Genomic DNA, 10,680 nt, shown 5'->3' with positions numbered 1-10,680 from the left:
GGTGTGCTAAAAATTATTCAAGTATCCATTAATTGATGACAACTTGATATGCAGAGGTTTCATTTCACAGAATTAATAAAGCAGGGAACAGATTTAGCATATGAAGACTTGCAGTAATCAAAGGTGAGGTCCCTAGGGCCCAGTTCTAAGGTTCTGCTAGTGATGCAGTTCACCTTGCTTGTGCTGTATCAGTTCAGTTCAGTTCAGACACTCAGTCATGTCTGACTCTTTGTGACCCCATGGACTGCAGCACACCAGGCCTCCCTGTCCATCACCAACTCCCGGCGCGCTCAAACTCATGTCCATTGGGTCGGTGATGCCATCCAACCATCTCATCTTCTGTTGGCCCCTTCTCCTCCCGCCTTCAATCTTTCCCAGCATCAGGGTCTTTTCCAGAGAGTCAGTTCTTCACATCAGGTGGCCAAAGTATTGGAGTTTCAGCTTCAGCACCAGGCCTTCAAATGAATATTCAGGACTGATTTCCTTTAGGATGGACTGGTTGGATCTCCTTGCAGTCCGAGGGAATCTCAAGAGTCTTCTCCAACACCACAGTTCAAAAGCATCAATTCTTCAGCATTCAGTTTTCTTTATAGTCCAACTGTCACATCCATACATGACTACTGGAAAAACTATAGCTTTGACTAGAGGGACCTTTGTCAGCAAAGTAATGTCTCTGCTTCTTAATATGCTGTCTAGGTTGGTCATAGCTTTTCTTCCAAGGAGCAAATGTCTTTTAATTTCATGGCTGCAGTCACCATCTGCAGTGACTTTGGCCCAAGAAAATAAAGTTTGTCACTGTTTCGTTTGTTTCCCCATCTATTTGCCATGAAGTGATGGGACCAGATGCCAGGATCTTAGTTTTTAGAATGTTGAGTTTTAAGCCAGCTTTTTCTCTCTCCTCTTTTATTTTCATCAAGAGGCTCTTTAGTTCTTCTTCACGTTCTGCCATAAGGGTGGTATCATCTTCATATCTGAGGTTATTGATATTTCTCCTGGCAATCTTGATTTCAGCATGTGCTTCATCCAGCCCGGCATTTCTCATGATGTACTCTGCATAGAAGTTAAATAAGCAGGGTGACAATATAGAGCCTTGATGTACTCCTTTCCCAGTTTGGAACCAGTCCATTGTTCCGTGTCCAGTTCTAACTGGTGCTTCTTGACCTGCGTACAGATTTCTCAGGAGGCAGGTCAGGTGGTCTGGTATTCCCATCTCTTGAAGAAGTCTTCCTTTCTGTCCTCTTTTTCTCTTCCTGTTTTACTCTTTATTTATTTATTTTTATTGTGGTAAAATATGCTGTGCTGTGCTTAGTCACTCAGTCGTGTCCGAATCTTTGTTACCCAATGGACTGTAGCCTGCCAAGTTCCTCTGTCCATGGAATTCTCCAGGCAAGAATACTGAAGCTGGTTGCTGTGCCCTACTCCAAGGGATCTTCCCAACCCAGGGATCGAATCCAGATCTCCTGCATTGCAGGCACATTCTTTACCATCTGAGCCACCAGAGAAGCCCAAGAATACTGAAGTAGGTAGCCTATCCCTTCTCCAGGGGAACTTCCTGACCCAGAAATTGAACCCAGGTCTCCTGCATTACAGGCAGATTCTTTACAAGCTGGGCTACCCAGGAAGCCTGTGGTAAAATATATTTTAACATAAAATTCATCATTTAGCATGAAATTTACACTCTTCTCAACGTCCGGTTCAATAGTGCTAAGGACATCCTCATTGTTTCATTGTGAAATCTCCACAACTCTTTCATCCTGTAAAACTAAAACTCCGTATTAAGAATGTCCCATCCCTCAGCTTCTGACAACTACAATTCAACTCCTATCTTTTCCACCTTCTGTCTAGAATTTAATGACTCTCGGTACCTCATATAAGTGGAATCATACAATATTTGTTTTTTTGTGACTGGCTTATTTCACTTAGCATAATATCCTCAAAGTTCATCTGTCTTGTACATATGTCAAAAGTTCCTTCCTCTCTCAGGCGGATTATCCGTTTTAATATATACCACATTTTATTGATCTATTCATCTGTAGAAGCACACTTGGATTGCTCCCACCTATCCGCCACTGTGAATAATGCTGCTGCTTTCATCTTTTAAAAGTTTGTCGCAAAGTTCACCCCAGAGAGAAGCCAGGAAGAACCTGTATTTGGGAGTCTGGAGTAATCCTAAAATGAAAGAAAGCACTTTCTGTCAGCTATCATCAAGAATGAAAAGAAGTGTAAGCCTCAGATTTATCTTGCCACACAATAATTTGAGGGCAGAATGCTCTGTTCTCACAGAGAAGAGCCGATTTTAAAGTGTCTCTCTTTTTTTCTGACTAAAATAATAATACCTGATTATGAAAATAATATATGTTCACTGCAGAAAATTTTGAAACCACAAAAGGGATATAGAAGACTATTAAAATTGTCCATAAACAGTCCGACAACAAATGTCCAGTATATTCAATATAGTGGTTTTCTTCTAGTTTTGCCTGCAATATTATATAAATTTATATAGAAGCCATGTAGTATATACACAGCCATATGCAATTTTTAAAAACCAACTAGAATCATAATGCATATAATTTTGTATCCCTTTTCCTTTACAATACCATATTGCATTGTTAGTGTTTTCTCAAGTTACTAAGATTCTTTGAAATGTGTATATAAAATTCCATTTCATGGATATATCATCACAAACAATTTCCCTAGTTTTGTGTTTGTTTTTGATTGAAGTACGTGTTGCTCAGTTGCTCAGTAGTATCTGACTCTTTGCAGCCCCATGGACTGCAGCACACCAGTGTCCGTGTCCATACGTGTTGTTCAGTTGCTCAGTAGTATCTGACTCTTTGCAGCCCCACGGACTGCAGCACACCAGTGTCCGTGGCCTTCACTATTTCCCAGAGCCTGCTCAAACTCACGTCCATTGAGTTGGTGACACCATCCAAACACCTCATCCTCTGTTGTCCCCTTTGCTCCCTGCCCTCAATCTTTCCCAGCACCAGGGTCTTTTCCTGTGAAGTCAGTTCTTCACCTCAGGTGGCCAAAGTATTGGAGTTTCAGCTCCACCATCAGTCCTTCCAGTGAATATTCAGGGTTGATTTCATTTAAAATTGACTGAACTCTCAAGAATATTCTCCAGCACCATGGTTCGAAAGCATCAATTCTTCAGCATTCAGCCTTCTTTATGGTCCAACTTTCACATCCATACATGACTACTGGAAAAACCATAGCTTTGACTATATGGACCTTTGTCAGCAAAGTGATGTCTCTGCTTTTTAATACACTGTCTAGGTTGCTCATAGTTTTTCTTCCGAGGAGCAAGCTTCTTGAATTCATGGCTGCAGTCACCACCCACAGTGATTTTGAAGCCCAAGAAAATAAAGTCTGTCACTATTTCCATTGTTTTCCCATCTATTTGCCACGAAGTGATGAGACCGGATGCCATGATCTCAGTTTTTTGAATACTGAGTTTTAACCCCGCTTTTTCAGTCTCCTCTTTCATCTGCATCAAGAGGCTCTTCAGCTCTACTTTGCTTTCTGCCATAAGGGTGGTGTCATCTACATATCTCAGGTTATTGATATTTCTCCCAGCAATCTTGATTCCAGCTTGTGCTTCATCCCTCCCAGCATTTCTCATGATGTACTCTGCGTAGAAGTTAAATAAGCAGGGTGACAATATAGAGCCTTGACGTACTCCTTTCCCAATTTGGAACCAGTCTGTTGTTCCATGTCCAGTTCTAACTGTTGCTTCTTGACCTGCACACAGGTTTCTCAGGAGACAGGTAAGGTAATTTGGTATTTCCATTTCTTTAAGAATTTTCCACTGTTTGTTGTGATCCACACAGTCAAAGGCTTTAGTGTAGTCAATAAAGAAGTAGATGTTTTTCTGGAATTCCTTTTGCTTTTTCTATAATCCAACAGATGTTGACAATTTGATCTCTGGTTCCTCTGCCTTTTCTAAATTGCATTACAAGCCTGCTGCTGCTGCTGCTGCTGAGTTGCTTCAGTCGTGTCTGACTCTATGCGACCCCAGAGATGGCAGCCCACCAGGCTCCCCCATCCCTGGGTTTCTCCAGGCAAGAACACTGGAGTGAGTTGCCATTTCCTTCTCCAATGCATGAAAGTGAAAGTGAAGTCACTCAGCTGTGTCCAACTCTGAGCGACCCCATGGACTGCAGCTCACCAGGCTCCTCTGCCCACGGGATTTGCCAGGCAAGAGTAATGGACTGGGGTGCCATTGCCTTCTCTGGCATTACAAGCCTAAATGCAACTAAATCATGGCAGATTGTTATTTTGATATATCTGAACTCACTTTATTAAGAAACATATTATGTTAGCTTTGGCTTTTGATCCTATGGCGTGTGTGCATGCTAAGTCACTTCAGTCATGTCTGACTCTGCGACTCTACACACTGTACCCCGCCAGGATCCTCTGTCTATGGAGTTCTCCAAACAAGAATACTGGAGTGGGTTCCTATGCCCTCCTCCAGAGGATCTTCCCAACCCAGGTATCAAACCTGAGTCTCTTATGTCTCCTGAATTGGCAAGCGGGTTCTTTACCACTGGTGCCACTTGGGGAGACCTTGATGCTATCGCATAAGCAAAATTGGGTGTTAATCTTTCTTAAGTTTTGTTATCAAAGTTACATTGGTTTCATAAAATTGTTTGGAAAGTTTTCCAATAAATTTTCTATCTTATTTACATCCACTTTTTATAAAAATTAATATTTCCTTACCTTTGTCTCTTTTTGCAAAGAAGCGTGTCATGAATTTACCAATTCTTCTTTTTGTTTATTAATCTCTCCTTTCACCTTTATCAATTCCATGGTTCAGTCTTTCTCCAGTTTCTCTGCTTGAGTTTTTTCTTTTTCTTTTGGGGATTTTCTAAATGAACTATAATACACTCACACAGAATGTACAAATATATATATAAAGCTCGAGTATGATCATCCAAATTCCACTTGCTTCTTGTAAGAAGAAAATAATAGTCAAATTGAACATTGTTCTATGGATAGTTGAGAAGGCACAACTTTTGTTTGTGGAGCAGAAATTCTGATGTATATACATTAAATTAATCTTAATGATTATGCATTTCAAAATATATTTGTATATATTCTTCTAATTATTTTAGAACTATTTTGGTTGCAAGTGAGAAATTCCACATGAACATTCTTAGAAGAAAGGAGGATTCATTGGCTATACTGAGTGGAATTCCTTTGCTGGCAATCAAAAACTTCTAAATTCACTATAAGGCGTTCTGGGAAGATTTCTCAATCTGTCTTCCATGTTACCGGTGTTTTTTTTTTTTTTTTTTTGCCAACTTTGCCCTTTACTCACTTCTGTGTAGATTTTAATTCCGTGTATGTGCTTGGGTTTTTGTACACTCTTTTTTTTTCTCATTTCAATCAGTTTTCTCCCGTTTGTATCTTTCTGTCATGTTATTTCAGTTCTCTCCACAAAGAAATCATGTCCTTGGGTATCTTTTTGAATATTTCCAGCAAATACGTTACACAATTTTAATGTAGGCCTTAGCGACAACTTTTTCCCATATCAGGAACTTCCTTTGAATATTGAAAAGTGGTGTTCCTTTGCCATATGCTACAGCACTTTTTCATGTACCCAGAATTTTTTCTGTCTGACCCTGTTGGGATTTGTAGAACACTATTGTTTGAACCCTGGATTTTCCAATAGACTGAACGAATGTCCTTGACTATCCTCTAAAATAGTGCCTGCTGACCAGGGAAGGTACCATTCCAGAAGGAAAATGCAGGGAGGGAGCTCAGTCTGGCAGGCAGGCAGGCAGAAGAATGTCCCTTCCAAAGACGCCCATGCCCTAATCCTTGGGATTTATGAATGTATTACATTAAACGGCAAAAAGAACAGATATGATGAAGGTGAGTGTCCTTGAGATGGAGAGATTATCCGGGGTTATGTTTAAAAGCAGAGAATCCTTCCATCTCTCCAAGCAATAGTCAAAGAGGGATATGATGATTGAGGGACCAGAGGGATTTACACAGCAAGGGCTCAACCTGTTGTTACTGACTGCTCCGTGGAAGGAAATCTATGACAAACCTAGACAGCATATTAGAAAGCAGAGACATCACTGCCGACAAAGTCCATATAGTCAAAGCTATAGTTTTTCCCAGTAGTCATGTATGGGTATGAGAGTTGGACCATAGAGAAGGCTGAGTGCTGAAGAATTGATGCTTGCAAACTGTGCTAGAGAAGACTCTTGAGGGTCCCTCGGACTGCAAGGAGATCTAACAGTCAACCCTTAAGGAGATCAACTCTGAGTATTCATTAGAAGGACTGTTGCTGTTGGTGAAATTGAAGGCTGATACTTTGGCCACCTGATGCAAAGTGCTGACTCATTGGAAAAGACACTGTTGCTGGGGAAAACTGAGGGCAGGAGGAGAAGGCGACGACAGAGGATGAGATGGTTGGATGGCATCACTGACTCAAAGGACATGAGTTTGATCTAACTCCGGGAGGTTGTGGAGGACAAGGAAGCCAGGCAATGCTGCAGTCCACGTGTTTGCTAAGAGTTGAACACGACTTATCAAGTGAATAACAACAAAAGCAAGGACTATGGGGAGCCAATGCTCACAAGGCCCAAACTCCCCTGGCGTGCTGCAGTCCACGGGGCAGCAGAGAGTCAGACAAGACAGCGACTGGACGACAATGGGGAGCCAATGCTCACAAGGCCCAAACTCCCCTGGCGTGCTGCAGTCCACGGGGCAGCAGAGAGTCAGACAAGACAGCGACTGGACGACAACAACAACTACGTCTATATATGGGCTTGACAGGCTACTGTCCACGGGGTCACAAAGAGTCGGACATGACTGAGTGCCCAGACACACACACACACACACACACACACACACACACACACTTTGCTGTTCAACAGAAATTAACAAAACATTGTAAATCAAATATGCTTCAATAAAATTTTAAAAAGATTCAGTCCATCATCATCAATAAAACAGTTGAAATTTCACCTGGGCTTTAGCCACTGTTCCTCTCAGTTTAAGTCTATGGGGCCCTTGAATTCTTTCTCCTTTTCTGTCTTTATGAGCCTTTTAACAGGGATTTTTAAGTCAGCCTATCACACATCTCTGGACAGTGCCTTTGTGAACCCAAATTGTAGACTGCTTTTAAAGGCAATATTTTAACATAAGATATAGAAATTAAATGAGAGAACAGTCTTATATATGGAATTTAGATATGCAATTTTTCTTGTCTTAATGCATATATAAATAAATTGATAATTGGATGTCAGGAGTTGTCTACAAATGTGACATTTTTTATGACACTACAGAATTTGGAAGGGATAGCATTATATTTGAAGGAATAGGATTATGTCCTTTAAGTATCGTTGATAGAATAGTATTTCAACTTATGGTGTTTTAAACTGAATTTTAAATTCAATTTAATGTCTAGTTAATTGATTAAATACAGTGTAACATCTAACATGCTTCAGATGAGCCAAGTTAAATGGCAAGCTGCATGTTATTCCTTATTAATAATTTTTAACAACTAAACAATAGTTGAAAACAGGTGATCTTTGAAAGATCTGTGAGTTAGAAAGTAAATAGAAGCATAATATGTCAATTCGCCAGCTTCATGAGGCCAACTCATTTCTAAGGAATTAGATTTCAATGAAGACCCATCAGTTAAAGATAACTACTGAAATTTGAAACAAAAACACAGGAATGAAATATTGGCACTATCCCTAATATATCTAAGAAATGTTTCTTTTCATTGGAATACAACATTGTGGCAATTCGGAATGAAAATTACTCCATTCAGTCACCTATTAAACATTCGGTCGTATTATGCTGTACATTACTTGAGGCTTCATCCATAAGATAAAATTCCCAAAGTAATTTTTCTAACTGAGTCTATAACTCTTTCATCACCCTCATCCCTGAATATGCATGACTTCCCATTACTGTTTATAGTTAGGACTTCTGTCTTTGCAGTATATGGGCACAAAAAGCTATGTTATATTTGCCATGGGAACTATAATTTTTAAGGCCCCTGTGCTTGTAAAATCTTTACCTTTATTATATTACTGTAATGTAGATTTTGGATTTTATAGAGGATCGCATATTGAGGGAGCACAGCGTTGCACCAGTGAATGGTCTGAACTGTTAGTTACACGATGTTGTGGCTTGTTAAAGCAACAGTTGGGGAGCTCATGCATGTTACAGGCAATTGACCAGCTTCTGAGGTTGGCTTCCTTGTGCTTACCTTCATTCGTGACTCTCCATGTTTTACTCTTTCCTTGTATTAGAATTACCTCCCACTAGAGTAAGCAGAGTGCATTTCCACACAGTGTTGATACTGGACTCAGCCCTATGACTTCCTTAGTCAATATAACATGGAAAGGAGTGCTGGTGTGCCAGTTTTGAGCTAAAGCCTTAAGAATTATTGAATGTTTCTGCTTGTTCTTCTTGTAATTTTGCCACCCACATGACCAGAGCATGAACTGTGTGCCCCTGTGTAGCTGCTGGCCTCAGAATGAAGATGTGTGAATAGTCTGAATCCAGCCCAAAGTTTGGAGTCCAGCCTACCCAAGCTTGGCCAAGCTCAGCCCAAACAAGAGCATGTGAACCACAACCAACCTGCGATTCCTACATGAGAAAAAGAAATGCTTTTGTAAATCACTGAGATATTGGAGTTGTTTGACATGTAGCATGGTTGCAACAATGGCTAATTAATGCCTCTTCCACGGTTGATGGTTCTCATCATTTGTCTCCCTGTGTGTGTGCTTAGGGCTTTTGGCGGCTGTCCAAATGAATGGAATCAACTGGAGAACCAAGGACTACATGAGACATTTTTGCTGGGAATTCCCAAGCTAGAAAGAGATGTTGCATACCTCTAATGTTCATATTTCAGTCATCATTTTGAAGGGCTTCTAGAGGGGCATTCAGCCTAAAAAGATGGTGATTTGGCATTCAACTATTCTCTGTTGATGGAGAAGGCTATGACACCCCACTCCAGTACTCTTGCCTGGAAAATCCCATGGGTGGAGGAGCCTGGTAGGCTGCAGTCCATGGGGTCGCGAAGAGTCGGACATGACTGAGCGACTTCACTTGCACTTTTCACTTTCATGCATTGGAGAAGGAAATGGCAACCCACTCCAGTGTTCTTGCCTGGAGAATCCCAGGGACCGGGGGAGACTGGTGGGCTGCCGTCTATGGGGTCACACAGAGTCGGACACGACTGAAGCAACTTAGCAGGAGCAGCAGCAGCATTCTCTGTTGATGAGTTATAAGTCACCCATTCAGATTGTAAGGACTTCGGTGAAATACTCTTCCTTTTCAAACATGCATCTGGAGCATTTACATATTTGAGCAAGTATCTGGACTTTCTCATTGGATTAGCATGTGAACCTAACCAAGCATCTTCATTTGAGTGAACCAAGTGCTCATATCGTATATACACCAAGGCCTGCTGGTGGTGAACAGACTTTAGGAGAACCCCCAGTTATCCCTGCCTCCTGACACATGTGTCCTGTGTAAAATCCTCCCTTTAAGTGTAGAAGGGACTTGTCACATGTTTCTAACAAAAGACATGGTAAAGATGATGGAATATCACTTCCATGATTGTTGCATAGGTTTGTGAAATCTGCTTGTTAGGACACCCTCTCTTGCTGACTCTGATAAATCAAGCTGTTATATGATGAGCAGCCCTTTGAAGAGGCCCACCTGGCAAGGAACCGAAGCCCTGGTCTTACACCTGGCAAGGAACTGAACTCTGGAAGCAAACACGTGAGCCCAGAAACAGATCTTTCCCCAATGAAGCCTTGAGGTGAGACCAAAGCCTCTGCCAACACCTTGATTTGCAAGTGGGTGAGAGATCCCAGAGAGCCTAGGAAAACCACTTACAGACTCGGGACCTACAGAACCTGTGAGATTATGAATGTTTGTTGTTCTAAGCAGCTATGTTTGTGGTAATTTGTTACACTGCAATAAGATGAATAGAACACTGTTCAACCATGTAGCAAGACGATGATTTCCATAATGTGATACAGATTTACTTTTATTCACAGCAAACATTTATTGAATACCTGCCAGATGCGAAGCGCCTAAAACACTGCCAATACAGAGAAGAGTAAGACATACTGTTCGCCCTTGAGGAGCTCACTGTTGAGGCAAGGTCAGACACCAAGCATCTGGCCATCACACAAGGCACAAACAGGATAGCAGGGATATGAACTAAATGATATAAGTCATGTTGCTTATTGATGCTTTTCTTGGCATATTCTAAGCCTGCACCTGGAGAAAAAACGAAAGGGTCCTTTATGGAACACAGACACCATAAGCTCATGTTGAAAGGCATTACCACAGAGCCCTCTGCATGCACCTGCCCAACTACCCAATGGGCATCATTGCCACCACAGAGAACAGAGGCTTCAAAGAAATAGCCCTATATGATTGTGATCATGACTCCTTCCACAAAACAATTGAAAATCAGCACTGATTATCTCCCTCCTATAAGTTCTTTCTCCTTATAGGATAATATGTTGGGATATGGTCCTTTCAAAGTAACAAAGTTAAGACCTTACTTTTCAGTTCAGTCAGTTCAGTCGCTCAGTCGTGTCCGACTCTTTGCGACCCCACGAATCGCAGCACGCCAGGCCTCCCTGTCCATCACCAACTCCCAGAGTTCACTCAGACTCACGTCCA

Source organism: Bos indicus x Bos taurus, chromosome 1, assembly GCF_003369695.1.
Source record: "Bos indicus x Bos taurus breed Angus x Brahman F1 hybrid chromosome 1, Bos_hybrid_MaternalHap_v2.0, whole genome shotgun sequence".
NCBI lineage: Eukaryota > Metazoa > Chordata > Mammalia > Artiodactyla > Bovidae > Bos > Bos indicus x Bos taurus.
The sequence above is the reverse complement of the archived record's forward strand: the minus strand, read 5'-3'. Positions refer to the sequence as shown.